Genomic DNA, 14,324 nt, shown 5'->3' on the forward strand with positions numbered 1-14,324 from the left:
CTTTAACCGATTTAAATGATTTTTTTGTCATTTTCTTTATTTTGAATATTTTAAAGCAATTTAGCCTATGTGGCATGTCCATAGCACTTTAACTGCTAAGGTCAAATGTTTTGCTCAGTGGTTTGATAAACCAGTGGTGATGTATTGGCTCGAATTGAAACCACCAGGAATTGAACCCAGGAATCTAGCTTGCATAGCCAAGTCTTTGACCATTTAAGGTCACTTTTTCACATCAAGTATAATCAAAAAGTGAAATCATGGATTCCTTAAAGCAAGACCAGATTTCATTAAATTGTTTCATATATGAGACTTGTAATCAAGTTAACATTAAGAACCAACTTCCCATTAAATGTATGCTAAAAAGTAAATGAAAACAAACGTATACTTGAGGAACTTCCTTACTTTTACTTGAATACCATGAAAATCACTAACTATGATATGCACAGTACACAATAAAAAGAACCTCTTGGGACAATAGACAGACTGACACATTCAGTGTGGCACCATCGGTTGCAAGTGTCGCACTGCACCCACTGTAAAAATTGTGATCGGGATGGCTTTCTACAGAATGGCATGTCACACATGCTGTCTTTGTTAGATCGGGAGTTCTTCAAAAGACGTCTTTTGATATACTTCCGGTACCATGCAGCATGAAGTTGTCTCATAACGGCAGGGTTCACACCACACAAGAGGGCTTCTGCATTCTGTATTAAACAAAGACAAAATTTATTTTGCATCAGCTTGACTAAAATTGATAATTCACTTATCTCAAAAGTGAGAAGAACTTTATATAGACTTGTATACTTGGTACAGTAGATAGGCTGCCCATAATGAGTAGATGATCCCTATTGTTTTTCATGGAGGTCAAAAGTGATTTCAGGTCAAGAAATGTCCAAGTCTGAAAACCTTGTTTACCTTTTATCTCAAGGAGTAGAAGATAATTGAACTTCAAACTTGATATGTTGGTAGCTGTTGGTGAGTAGATGAACCCCATTGTTTTCACAAAGGATAAAGGTCATCTGAGGTCAACATGTCACAGTCTGAATTGAATGTAATGTAATCCAAAAATTGCAAAATATGTTAGTAATCAAATTAGTGCAAGTAGAAGGTGACTGAACTTACAAACTTAGTTTGTTGGTAGCCCTAGTTGAGTAGAGAATCCGTCATGGAGGTCAAAGGTCATTTGTGGTCAAGAAATGTTGAAATTTAAAACCGTTTATATATGATATCTCAAAAAGTAAAACTTTGTAGAACTTTCTATGAAGTACAAAGGTTGCCCAAATTGAGTAGATGAGCCCTATTGTTCTGAAAATATTGTTAACATGATGTCTGAAGAAGTAAAATTGAACATCAAAATAGTACACAGTAATTTCACATGAAACCATATCAATATTAAATGACAATGCATGAAAAAGTATATTCTGTGGGCAAGGAATTTCTAATACTATTGGCTTTAGCCATGGAATTTCCAAGAAATTATTGGAACTTTATTCCAAATGTATAAACAGTTACTATGAATATCTGCCATATGTGAAATTTTTCTGATCAGTGTTAAGGAAAATGGAAGAGTCACAAATAAATCTCTATTTTGTGTCTAGTATAGATAATGAAATAAAATTTAAAAGCTTTTTTATTATTTTTCAAGTAGTCGAGATAAAGTTGTTCCTGAATTTAAAAGGACCAAGCTCAGAACAAATTTGGCCTAATGGGATTGTTTAATATAACCCCAACTACCAGTGCAGTCTGTGATGCTCCACCTATATATTACAAAAATTAGTTTACCATCAGAACAAACACTCCACAGCTGTGACTGTCATATTGTTGGCCACTTTTAGACGTCACTTTTCGGCAATCTGGTAGCTGAAAAGCTGTCTTCTGGTTCCTAGTCTGTATGAACTTACTTCCAAAAAATATATAAATAAAAGAAACATTACCAAAACACAGTTTTGTCATTACAAATAACATTGTAAATCATGTTCCCATGTTTAAAGTGCTATGGATACGTAGATGGAACTTAAGCTCAATTGCCTTAACAATATATTGAAAATCATGAAAATGACAAGAAATTTCATTCATATCGTTTAAAGAGTGATCATTTTACAGCATTTTTAATTTTAACTCCAAAATTTGCATATTTTATGCATAAATTTGATGACTTAGTACCGGTTGAACATGGAATTTTTTAATGTAAATTCTATGTTTTCGAATTGTGTAATGTAAGTTTTTTGAAAGGGTAGAGCAACTCATGATCACAAGGTTTGAGTCTTTACCATACCCATATCAAATTGCAGCAGGATTAGTCCTTCTCATACATTTTAGAGAGTGAGATTTAAGAAAACATTTTAAAGAATTTTGACTTTGGGATGTCACACTGGTCATACGTCAAAAATTTAGCATAAAAATAAATTTGATGAAACTTTGTTATGTCATAACTCTAAAACTAAGCAAGCTATTTTCAAAATTTAGAAACTAGCCTGCTCAGATTTGAAAGCTGTGTCGATTAATGTAAAAAATTGCTTCATGTCCATAGCACTTTAAAGATCTGTGTCACAAAAGACAAATAACCAACCACTTGCAGACAATTCTTTCCGCTTCAAACTTGAATAACTTCTTGTATGAATATGATGTAGACTTGGCTTTTGGCTTTCTGAAAGGAAGACATCTGGATCATCGTGATTACCTATTGGCATGGGGTCAAAATTTGCATATATGCATGTACACAAAGTACATACTCATATAACAGTCGATATTCTGATTCGTCAACTGAAAATATACTCAAGATCTACATGGTATGTATACTGACTTCAACAAATGTACATCAGCAGTGCATCATAATATAGCTAATAGTGTATTTTACTTATTGTCTATATTGTAATTTTCACAAATTATTGACAAATTCAAACTATGCAAACCATGAAATCAAAGGAAGCCTCCAACTGTTATGTCTCAATTTTAACACTTTGTTTGATAATTTCTCTCCCATAATTTATCCTAATGTAAAACAATGGTAATATGCCACTAATCTAAATAAATTAAAGAAGAAGAATATCCATCCAGGGACTAATTATTCTGATATCTTTTAGTGCTAACTTACAACAGCAAGTTTAACAATTAAATAATTTGAAACCTTTTTGCAGGAAAAAAGGGTAGTAAGAGGGGGAAGGATGAGGAGCAGAATCTGGATGGAATTTTAAAGGAAACCAATGTAAATTCATGCTGTACAGTAAGTTAAAATCTGGAAGTGGGTCTTGGAAAGGCTAGAAAATTATCAAAAAATGGCAGACAAAAACCACGAAACCAAGGTAGTCCCTCTCCAATAATAGTAAAATGGGAAATCAAGATAAGCAAATAACTTGTTCTGTTCCACTGCCACAGAGTTCCCCCTTCAAACCTTGAAAAAAGCTTCCTTAGTTTCTGTTATAATGGGGACTGTATCTGCAATGTCTGCAGTTGACATTCGCAACATTTATCATGTTAACAAAAATATTTGAACTCACCACCAATGCTTGAAGAAATCCTGTTCTACCTTAGCATCATCAAGAGAGTTTAAAATGCAGACGGTGCTGTTCAGAGTATCAGCTGTCAAGAGAAGCCAATGATTGTTTTTGAAAACTGGCATCATTATCCACCTGAACTGTGCGAAGTCAACCTGCAAGAAGAATGATGCATTAAGTTGGTTTTGGTTAAAGCGCTATGGACACCTAAATATATAACATAGGCTAAATTGCTTGAAAGTATATTGAAAATCATGAAAATGACAACAAATTTCATTCAAATCAGTTAAAGATTGATCATTTAAGAGCATTTTCAACTTAAAATCCCTAATTTGCATATTTGATGCATACATTTGAGAACGTAGTACCGGTCGAATATGAAATTTTCTAATGTAAATTCTTTGTTTTTGAATTGTTAAGGGTAATATTTTGAAAGGGTACAGCACCTAATGATCATAGGGTTTTGAGTCTTTACCATACCCCCTATAAAATTGCAGCAAGATTATTTTTTTCAGAGAACGAGATTGAGGAGAACATTTTCAAGAATTATATAAATATTTTGAGATGTCACACCGGTCATACGTCAAACATTTAGCATATAAATAAATTTGATGAAAATTTGATAGGTCATAACTCAAAGACTAAAACTGTTATTTTCAAAATTCAAAAACTAGCCTGCTCAGATTTGAAAGCTCTTTCAATTTATGTAAAAATTGCTACACATCCATAGCATCCATACACACTAGAAGCACGTAACTGTCATATAAGCACTGTCTCTGCATGTACCATAGTGAGCTGCAAGGCTGTAATTGTGAAAAGGATAATTTCTCCCTTATATGTCAACAAACACTCTAGAAAATTATCTCCCTGGCAGAAATATGATGTTGCTGAAATTCCTTTTATTTTGTGAAGATTATCTTATTCTTTTGCTAGAATATGTCCTACAAAGATATTGCAATAAAGTCATCCAATACCCACTGCTTTCCCATGGATTCCACTCTGATGAATGATCACAAACTATGATAAAGTTCTTCAAAATCTCCCTCACCCCTGACTCGAGCCCAACTAAATTGTAACTAACGTAACTGCTTGATATTAGTTTACATACATCATATTATTCAAACACAAGAGTAATAATTTGTACATTTACCAACAAATAATGAATATGAAATAAATTTCTTAGATTGCAAAACTATCAAAGCTGTTGAAGGGTTATAACAAATTTAAACAGGAAATAAATAAAAGCAAAGTAAAAGTAATGTACAAATCGGTGCTATAAAAACCATTAAACATTCTATAACTTCTAAGAACAGACTGGCCTACGACTGGCGTTCCCACTTCAAACCAAGAAAAGATGGCAGCATATAAACTTTTCCATGGTGTTCTTGCATCAGCAGATTCAGATAAGCATGGATAATCTGTTAAAGGGATTAACAAATAATTGCATAATTTACATGGAAACTTTTAAAGCAATAAATACTGCATGCTTACTTTGGGATATTTGGGACAAGTTGCTATTTACAATTTAAAATTTGCCATGAAATTTATCTGGTTGCATCCTGTTTACAAATCCAGATATAACCTTGATTAAAATTAAGTTTGATTTGATCAGATAGTTGGATCAGGCCAGACAAAAGTTTGTTGCAAGTCCCATGCTTCACATCCCTTTCCCTGTATATATATAAACCATTTTGGTGCTGTTTCATTTGCGTTTAAGTACTACGCATGCCTTTACAACCAACAGAACAAGTTATGGATTGATTTAAGATATTCCTGCATGATGGCAAAGAGCTTAGATTTCAAAGTTTAACAATATTCAAGTGTTCCAAGTTTGATAATTCTTTAGGACATAAGTTTTTTTGAAATTTTTGCACTCATATTTTGTGATGTTACAGTACAGGCAGCACAACAATAATTTGTGTCTGTATTAAGTTATGATTGGGTGCATGGTTAAGAAACTTCTTATGATATTTAGCTGCACTCTTGTTTACTTCAACAGACAGTACTTTTTAGATTAACAATAAATACTACAATTTTACAAAGCATTTTATTTCATGTTTGCAATTTCCTTGCTTTTGGTGAATTTTTAACCATTACCGCTTCATTTATATCTAAAAGCCAATTTTCTTTCAAAATCATACCTGGTCATTGAGCCATTTGCCCTATCGCAAAGAACCAAAATCTGTGTGGGTGAATGAGGTGTTGCCAACTCTTAGCTTCCCAGTTGCTGCTGGAGCTACTAGAAGTTCATCCCTCAATTGTGACGGTGGAATCTTGAACTTTTCCTTCACCTCTGCCATGTTGAGTTCATTTTCTGCAGCAACCAAAACTGTTCCCATAAGTAGCAGAAAATGTCAGTTTTCTTTTCAAAAGAGACATTTTTAATAAGGGCTGAAGCATTCTCTGTTAAAATGGACATAACTATATCCAACTTGTCTTCAAGCTTGCTCGCCTCAAAGCTAATGTTGTTTATTGGCGGTAAGTACCCTGTTTGCAGAAATTTCACACATTCTACTGCATGTCTTGGTGGCACCATGTGCAGTGTGGATAAGAATTCAAGAAGTTCGTGTAGCCTTTTCCCTTCTTTAAAGTTGCAAACACTCGTTTTGAAATTTTCCAATGAAAAATCAGTACTTGCCTGCTTCCTTTTCTTTTTATTTCTTGAGTTGGTACTGGTTTTGGATCGACTTCGTATCTTTCTGAAAGTTGTCTTTGGGTTTGCAGGTAACTGGGTAAATACTGATGGCTTGGTTTTGTCTGTCTGTGGTTTATTCTTAACATCTAATGGTGACTGTGCATATTTCTGTTGTGGGTTCTGAACTGGAAGCTGTCAGTGGCTGATTTAGTGTTGATGGCTCAGTTGATGTATCTGTCTTTTTCTTGTTCAATTTGGAAAATTTAACACCAGCATTTGAGATATTGCACCCCTTAGGTCGTCCACGTACTTTTCGAACTGTTGGCAGATGAAATTCTTCTGGGGTTTCCTGCTCCTTTATATTCAATATCTTTGGCTTTTTCATTAAATCAGTATCTTTGCCCTCAACATCATCTATCTGTTTTTTTTTTGTACTCCTGTGACCAGTGGCGTAGGAAGGTACTTTTGAGTGCGGGGGGGGCTGAAGACTGATGGCCGACCTGGGGGAGGGGTATAATTTGGAATTTTTTGCATTTCCAGGTGGCCTCAGATGCGATTTGGTGCAATATAGCACACTTCAACACCCACTCCATTTTGTAAACTTAATTTTGTATTTTCACCTGGCCTTAGATGCAATTTGGTGCTCCAAATGAGTTTTTTTTTTCTCATTTGGAAATGAAAAAGGGGTTTTCTGACTTGCGAAGCGGGGGGGCGGAATGATACGTCCGCCCCTCCACATTTTTCACTGGGGGGCTGGCGCCCCCCCCCCAGCCCCCCCGGTTCCTACGCCCTTGCCTGTGACAATTGGTGGTTCTGTCTTTGAATCGGTCTGAGGCTGGGTATATTTGTTTGGCTTTGTTGACTTATCTGCTGGTGTCCCTTGCTTTTTTTCTTCTTAATTTTGAAAATTTGACACCAAAAGTTGAGGTGTGACATCCTTTTGGTTGAACAGTCGGCCAACAAGATTTTCCTACCTGTTCCTTTTGATTTAAAATCCATACCGTTTTTGGTAAATCATTATCTTTGCCCTTTCCATCATCTGTCTGTGGATTTTGTACTCCTGTAACAATAAGTGGCTCGGGGCTTAAATCTGTCAGTGGTGGCGATCTGGACATGTCTTCTGTCATTAAATCTGTCAAGGACTTGTTATATGTTGATTGCTCTGTTGACAGGTCTGCCAATGATTCTGCCTTCATATCTGTCATTGGTGATTCAGTTGATATGTTTTTCAGTGGTTCAGTTGTGGAATCTGAAGGCTGGGCACATGTTGGTAACTTAATCCCTGCATATTTAGGATCGTTTTCAGTATCCTCAACTATTACATGGGTGTTTTTTCCCTCGACCCAGGCATTACGTATCATCAGCATCTGTTCATATCTGGCATCAAATTCTTCTTGGCAGATTTCCGAAGATGTAACTGCAATTTCCATCAGAATAGTTTAAACTGAACATATTTCTCGTTTCTCGATAGTTTTGTTGGTACCCTTACTGACAGAGTTGTTTGAAGAGAAAGCCGTTTATCTGATGAACCCTGAAAATTATAAGACTTCCGCCACCTAGAAGCAATCCAGTCTTCACTAAAGGGGATGTTGTGGACATGTAGAACGCTGAAAATATGCTTGCAAGGCAAAGACATTGAGCAGAAAAAAAATGACATGTACATGTGGGGGTTGAATTCTCAAAATAGCATTTGTGTTCTCCAACGCTGTAGATGTTGTCACATGTCTCCCTTACCGAATCTTTATCCAATTCCATTGCATTGGTAAACTGCTTAATAGTAGCAGTTACAGCATACGGTGTTGCTGTGGCTCTGATACTAAATACCACTTCTTCGGAATCGAGGACATTGTAATAAGAACATACAGTGTTACTAAAGAGATCATACTCTCTCCTTGCGATACACTGGTTATTACACTTTATAAGCTTTCGCAAGCACACCGCAACAGAAATGTGGCTGTTCAGGGTTTTCTTCACTTCTTGATTATGTCTGTCCAACCTGTTGTTTGTTTTGGTACTGAAATTCTTAACTGCACTGGTCAGATACCCTGCCCACATTCGTCGACAATTGTCCCAGTTGTCAGTAAAGTATTGGATAAAGCCCTGGGTGGCAATCTTTTCCAATTTTTCAAGGTTCTCTTGGTACTTGTCTCCAGACGTGGAATACAAAAGTGATTGGAGAATTGATCTGATTGTGTTTCGTTGATCAGCTGTGATCTTGAGCTTGGTAGTTTCCAGTCTGAATGTCTTCAACACATGAATTCTACATTAGATTACTTGTGCCTTGGAAAACAGAGATTCAATAACATTTATTTGAGTAAAGTCTTTATCCACAATAAAGCATGTAGCAAGGTCTTTGACTAGTGGATTAGTTTTAAGCAGTGTGTTAAGAAAGAAAAATATGCTTTCTTTCCTTTCATTAGCAAGTAAAGCATACGCAACAGCAGCCCCTTGACCATTGCCATCTTCTACCATTACTACATAGAGAGGCATACGCCTATTATTTACCCGGTAGGTACCGTCCAAATGAAGAACTTCTGGAAGTTGGTCTATCATCTTCTTCTGCTCTGCATAAAAATGCCGGAGATGGTGCCATTTTCGTGTTCAATAATTACTGTATTCTGGGAGTTTCCTTGAAAAATTCTTCCAGCACTTTAAGAACATCATCAAGTTCATTGTGTTCTTTGTTTTTCTGCCTGATATTTTGAATATCCTTGGCACTTAAGCGCTTCCCATGTAAGTCGGCAATGTGCTTTGCAATGGTCCCTGGTGGCACATTTAGTCCAGACAGTTGGTTGATTAGTGTTTTTTCAACTTCAGATGGTCTTCTTGACTCTGGGTACATCGAAAACAGCTCTTCATTTGTGTTATGATTATGGTTTAAATTTTGTTCAATGATTACTAGCTTGTTTCTTTTCCGATCAACGGAAGCTTTGACGAACGCTGTGCAGCCCGTTTTAAATGTCCTGAAAAATATAATTAGACATAACATTATCAAAAACCATTCATACATACTTGAGAGGTTTAAAGCGCGCTCATTGGTTCAGTGATATTGTTAATCCTCTAGTTAAAAAAATGGCTAACATAATTCTGGAAGAAAAACAGCAAAAATTGTTATCAGTTTAAATGAACAAAGTCTCAATGTGATGGACCACCCACCCAATTCCCAACATCATGGAACACCCCTAGTTATTGAACACATCCTAGTGCACGACTTCTACCTTTTGGAGTTTTAACGTTTGCCCAGGGTTGTTGACGTTGTGTATTTAAGCCCTAGAATATTTTGAAGAGATTTTTTTGTTCCAAAAAATAAACATTCCGTACCTTGAAACTCCTAAATCCAATATCTAGTGTATCCTTATGAACATAAAAAATCTGTCTGTACAATATCTCACCAATCTCCACCAATCTATCTTCTTAATTTGAAGAAAATATTTCCTTGTTTATGATCCCGTTCTGTCAAAAGCAGAATTATTGTTGATCTTTGGCGGGGAATGCATGTCCCAACAAAATATGACCCTCCAAGGTTAAGAATATTACACCCATAAATATGTCATATTAAATTACCACTATGCATTACATCAGTGAAAATAACTAAAAATATAAATCAGCATCAAATCCTTTGCTCTTGGCCGACCCAAAAATTTATGAATTTGTTTACCCACAGTGCAGAGGTGAACCTTCAATGTGTGTAAAAATTAAACACATGTCCGACACTACAAATAATAAGAGGTCATTCCAAATAGTATATATAACAACTCCCTTAGCGTTCTCCAATAACATAGACATCTAGGCCTATACAGCATTCCACAGTCATTCTACTATAATTGAGGTGAAACCGTACCTTTCACTGCCTGAGCCCCCCCCCCCCCTCCCACACACACACAATGGTACAACCCTTAGTCAGACGGAATCAGAAGTTGGAGAAAATAGAGGGCGCCTGACATTAATTGCTTGGCTGGATTCATTGTATAGCCCCTTTTAATTGTGTAGGCCTAGGCCTTAGTCACCTGTAAACTTAGCCTAGGGCCTACTTCCCGGGCCTAGCCTATCACACGACTTATGAACAGTGACACATATAAGAAAAGTTAGGAGCTAGCATATAAATGATGAGAATGGAATGAAAGGGTTCATTAATATTAGTCCTAGACTCTTACTTTACCTTTGGTTTGGCCGTTTCCCACAACTCTTACTAGAGCGGGCTTCCCCGTAATGCTTGCACGTCAATCTGAGATCAATCTGAGGCATATTTAAACTTTTCATGGAATCGTGTACTGCCTTCATCTAGTCGCTTGTTTGCTGCTTCAAAAGTTTTGGAATCCTTTATTACAAAAATAGATAGAGTATCCGCAGATATCCTTTGAACATAAACCTGGAAATCCCCGTAGTTATCAAATTCCTGTTCCATTGTCATGCACTGCTGAGCTATTGTTGTCCTGTTCATCCCTCCCGGCCGCGAATATTTTTTTCCCAAACTGAACTGACACTGAAATTATTTCCTCGATTCTGATTGGTTCTCAGCGAGCACGTGATATACTTTAGTTTTCAACATCGATCCTCCATAATCTGTCGATATCAGTTTGATCAACCCGAACAAATTTAAGATATTCACATTAGCAACTTCCCAGAACTTTTGGTAGGTATATATGAACGAAAGTATATAGTGAAGCAACTATTCCCAACTACTGCGCCCATTATAGGCAGTCCTCGATCGTTTGTTTATTCGCTTGACTCCGCTCTACACAGCACATACATGTAATGTAGCCTATTGTACTGTGTATAGTATACAACACAATAAAACAGTGCATTTGTAATTGTATACATGTAGCCGATGTACGTGTGTACGAGGTGTTTGTGTACATTCAGGGTTGCGATACTTTTAGTTTTATAATCATAAATTCAAACTGTATTCAGTAAATGAATCTAGATAGGCCTAGTCGAATATGCATTGGCCATGAAGACGCGCGAGTGAGTGTGTGTCAGCCATTGAGTGTACACAAACAAGGCATTTGACGATATGTCTGTGTCTTTGACTTGTTAACTAGTTGTATATAGCCTTATAACCTATAGGCCTACGTACGGAAACACATATGTTTACCAGCACCATTAGAAGTTCTTGTACATGGTGACCTAGTAGGCCTGCATTAACCGTATATACGTATTCGTATTAGTTCGAGATCTCAAATTCACTAATATAGGCCGTACCGCCTTTACAGTAGCTCTTGATAACTGGAAGCCTCACATTGTATCTACATGTAGGCACACTTAGGCCTACATACTAACTTAGCCTATATAAGGCCTACACACGTATTTGTGACATGATGCGGCCACTGATCTGTACACTAACACTAACAGTGTACAGATCAGTGGATGCGGCCCATGAGGATTGGTATCACCAACACTAACAGTGTCACATACATTCATTGATAAACGCAGACTACCATTCCGGCTTTGATCAGCCAATCAGAATCGAGGAAATAATTTCAGTGTCAGTTCAGTTTGGGAAAAAAATATTCGCCTCCCGGCCAGCACATATCAGGACAGTTCATGGGTTACATCAACCACGAGCGCTGATTGGTCAAGTTACATGTGTGCGAATAGTCAATGTTATTCGCACGATTACGTTCGTGCGAATAGCCACAACGTTGGTTATTACAATCCAATCGTGCCATCAGCTTGTAACGTTCTGGGCTGTAATACAGAAACAGTACCAGGAAGCAGTGTTACCAGAGTTAGCGTTTTTACACTAGATCTAGCGTTTTTAGTCATTTGTGGGGTTCTAGCGCACGTTTTTTCTAATTTTGGTAATTCTACCGTTTTTTGCCTAAAACTAGTTAAATTTGCCAAAAATTGACCACTTTTCAGATTTTTTAGACAAAATTCTTACTTGTAACGGGACTACGAAAAAGCTTTGGGCCCTAATCCATGCAGCACGCCTTGGACCACCTAACCAATGGGTAACATTAACTCTAAGGACATTGTAGAAGAGTACCATAATTCGTCTTGCCCACTAAATCATTACTACATCATCGAGTGTAACGGGACCACGAAAAAACTTTGGGCCCTAATCCAAGCAGCACGCCTTGGATCACCTAACCAATGGTCAACATGAACTCTAAGGACATTGTAGAAGAGTACCATAATGCGTCTTGCCCGGTCCAAAGCGTGCTTGACCAATTAAACTGACCTTTAAATCATTACTTATTAAATGAGTGCAAAGGGACCACGAAAAAGCTGTGGGCCCTCATCCATGCAGCACGCCTTGGACCACCTAACCAATCGGTAACATGTACTCTAAAGACATTGTAAAAGAGTACCATAATGCGTCTTGCCCGGTCCAAAGCGTGCTTGACCAATTTAAATGACCACTAAATCATTACTACATCATCGAGTGTAACGGGACCACGAAAAAGCTTTGGGCCCTCATCCATGCAATACACCTTGGACCACCTAACCAATCGGTAACATGTACTCTAAAGACATTGTAAAAGAGTACCATAATGCGTCTTGCCCGGTCCAAAGCGTGCTTGACCAATTTAGATGACCACTAAATCATTACTACATCATCGAGTGTAACGGGACCACGAAAAAGCTTTGGGCCCTCATCCATGCAACACGCCTTCGACCACCTAACCAATCGGTAACATGTACTCTAAAGACATTGTAGAATAGTACCATAATGCGTCTTGCCCGGTCCAAAGCGTGCTTGACCAATTAAACTGACCTTTAAATCATTACTTATTAAATGAGTGCAAAGGGACCACGAAAAAGCTTTTGGCCCTTATCCATGCAGCACGCCTTGGACCACCTAACCAATCGGTAACATGTACTCTAAAGACATTGTAGAAGAGTACCATAATGCGTCTTGCCCGGTCCAAAGCGTGCTTGACCAATTTAAATGACCACTAAATCATTACTACATCATCGAGTGTAACGGGACCACGAAAAAGCTTTGGGCCCTAATCCATGCAGTACACCTTGGACCACCTAACCAATCGGTAACATGTACTCTAAAGACATTGTTAAAGAGTACCATAATGCGTCTTGCCCGGTCCAAAGCGTGCTTGACCAATTTAGATGACCACTAAATCATTACTACATCATCGAGTGTAACGGGACCACGAAAAAGCTTTGGGCCCTCATCCATGCAGCACGCCTTGGACCACCTAACCAATCGGTAACATGTACTCTAAAGACATTGTAGAATAGTACCATAATGCGTCTTGCCCGGTCCAAAGCGTGCTTGACCAATTAAACTGACCTTTAAATCATTACTTATTAAATGAGTGCAAAGGGACCACGAAAAAACTTTGGGCCCTAATCCATGCAGCACGGTTTGGACCACCTAACCAATCGTTAACATGTACTCTAAGGACATTGTAGAAGAGTACCATAATGCGTCTTGCCCGGTCCAAAGAGTGCTTGACCAATTTAAATGACCACTAAATCATTACTACATCATCGAGTGTAACGGGACAACGAAAAAGCTTTGGGCCCTCATCCATGCAGCACGCCTTGGACCACCTAACCAATCGGTAACATGTACTCTAAAGACATTGTAGAATAGTACCATAATGCGTCTTGCCCGGTCCAAAGAGTGCTTGACCAATTTAAATGACCACTAAATCATTACTACATCATCGAGTGTAACGGGACCACGAAAAAGCTTTGGGCCCTCATCCATGCAGCACGCCTTGGACCACCTAACCAATCGGTAACATGTACTCTAAAGACATTGTAGAAGAGTACCATAATGCGTCTTGCCCGGTCCAAAGAGTGCTTGACCAATTAAACTGACCTTTAAATCATTACTTATTAAATGAGTGCAAAGGGACCACGAAAAAACTTTGGGCCCTAATCCATGCAGCACGGTTTGGACCACCTAACCAATCGGTAACATGTACTCTAAGGACATTGTAGAAGAGTACCATAATGCGTCTTGCCCGGTCCAAAGAGTGCTTGACCAATTTAAATGACCACTAAATCATTACTACATCATCGAGTGTAACGGGACAACGAAAAAGCTTTGGGCCCTCATCCATGCAGCACGCCTTGGACCACCTAACCAATCGGTAACATGTACTCTAAAGACATTGTAGAATAGTACCATAATGCGTCTTGCCCGGTCCAAAGAGTGCTTGACCAATTTAAATGACCACTAAATCATTACTACATCATCGAGTGTAACGGGACCACGA

The 14,324-nt window shown here is 37.8% G+C and overlaps 2 long non-coding RNA genes across 2 annotated transcripts; both read right to left on the reverse strand.

Moving 5' to 3' along the window:
- Positions 1-245: 245 nt before the first annotated feature.
- On the reverse strand, positions 246-4,642 carry LOC139976456 (uncharacterized). The gene is made up of 3 exons (XR_011796141.1): positions 3,498-4,642; positions 1,783-1,900; positions 246-704 (listed from the first exon to the last, which is right to left on the reverse strand). It is a non-coding gene; the product is annotated as an uncharacterized lncRNA (long non-coding RNA).
- A 172-nt stretch (positions 4,643-4,814) lies between these two features.
- On the reverse strand, positions 4,815-8,692 carry LOC139976457 (uncharacterized). The gene is made up of 3 exons (XR_011796142.1): positions 6,925-8,692; positions 5,636-6,566; positions 4,815-4,912 (listed from the first exon to the last, which is right to left on the reverse strand). It is a non-coding gene; the product is annotated as an uncharacterized lncRNA (long non-coding RNA).
- Between the last annotated feature and the right edge of the window lie 5,632 nt (positions 8,693-14,324).

The sequence above is a fragment of the Apostichopus japonicus genome, chromosome 11, assembly GCF_037975245.1.
Source record: "Apostichopus japonicus isolate 1M-3 chromosome 11, ASM3797524v1, whole genome shotgun sequence".
NCBI lineage: Eukaryota > Metazoa > Echinodermata > Holothuroidea > Aspidochirotida > Stichopodidae > Apostichopus > Apostichopus japonicus.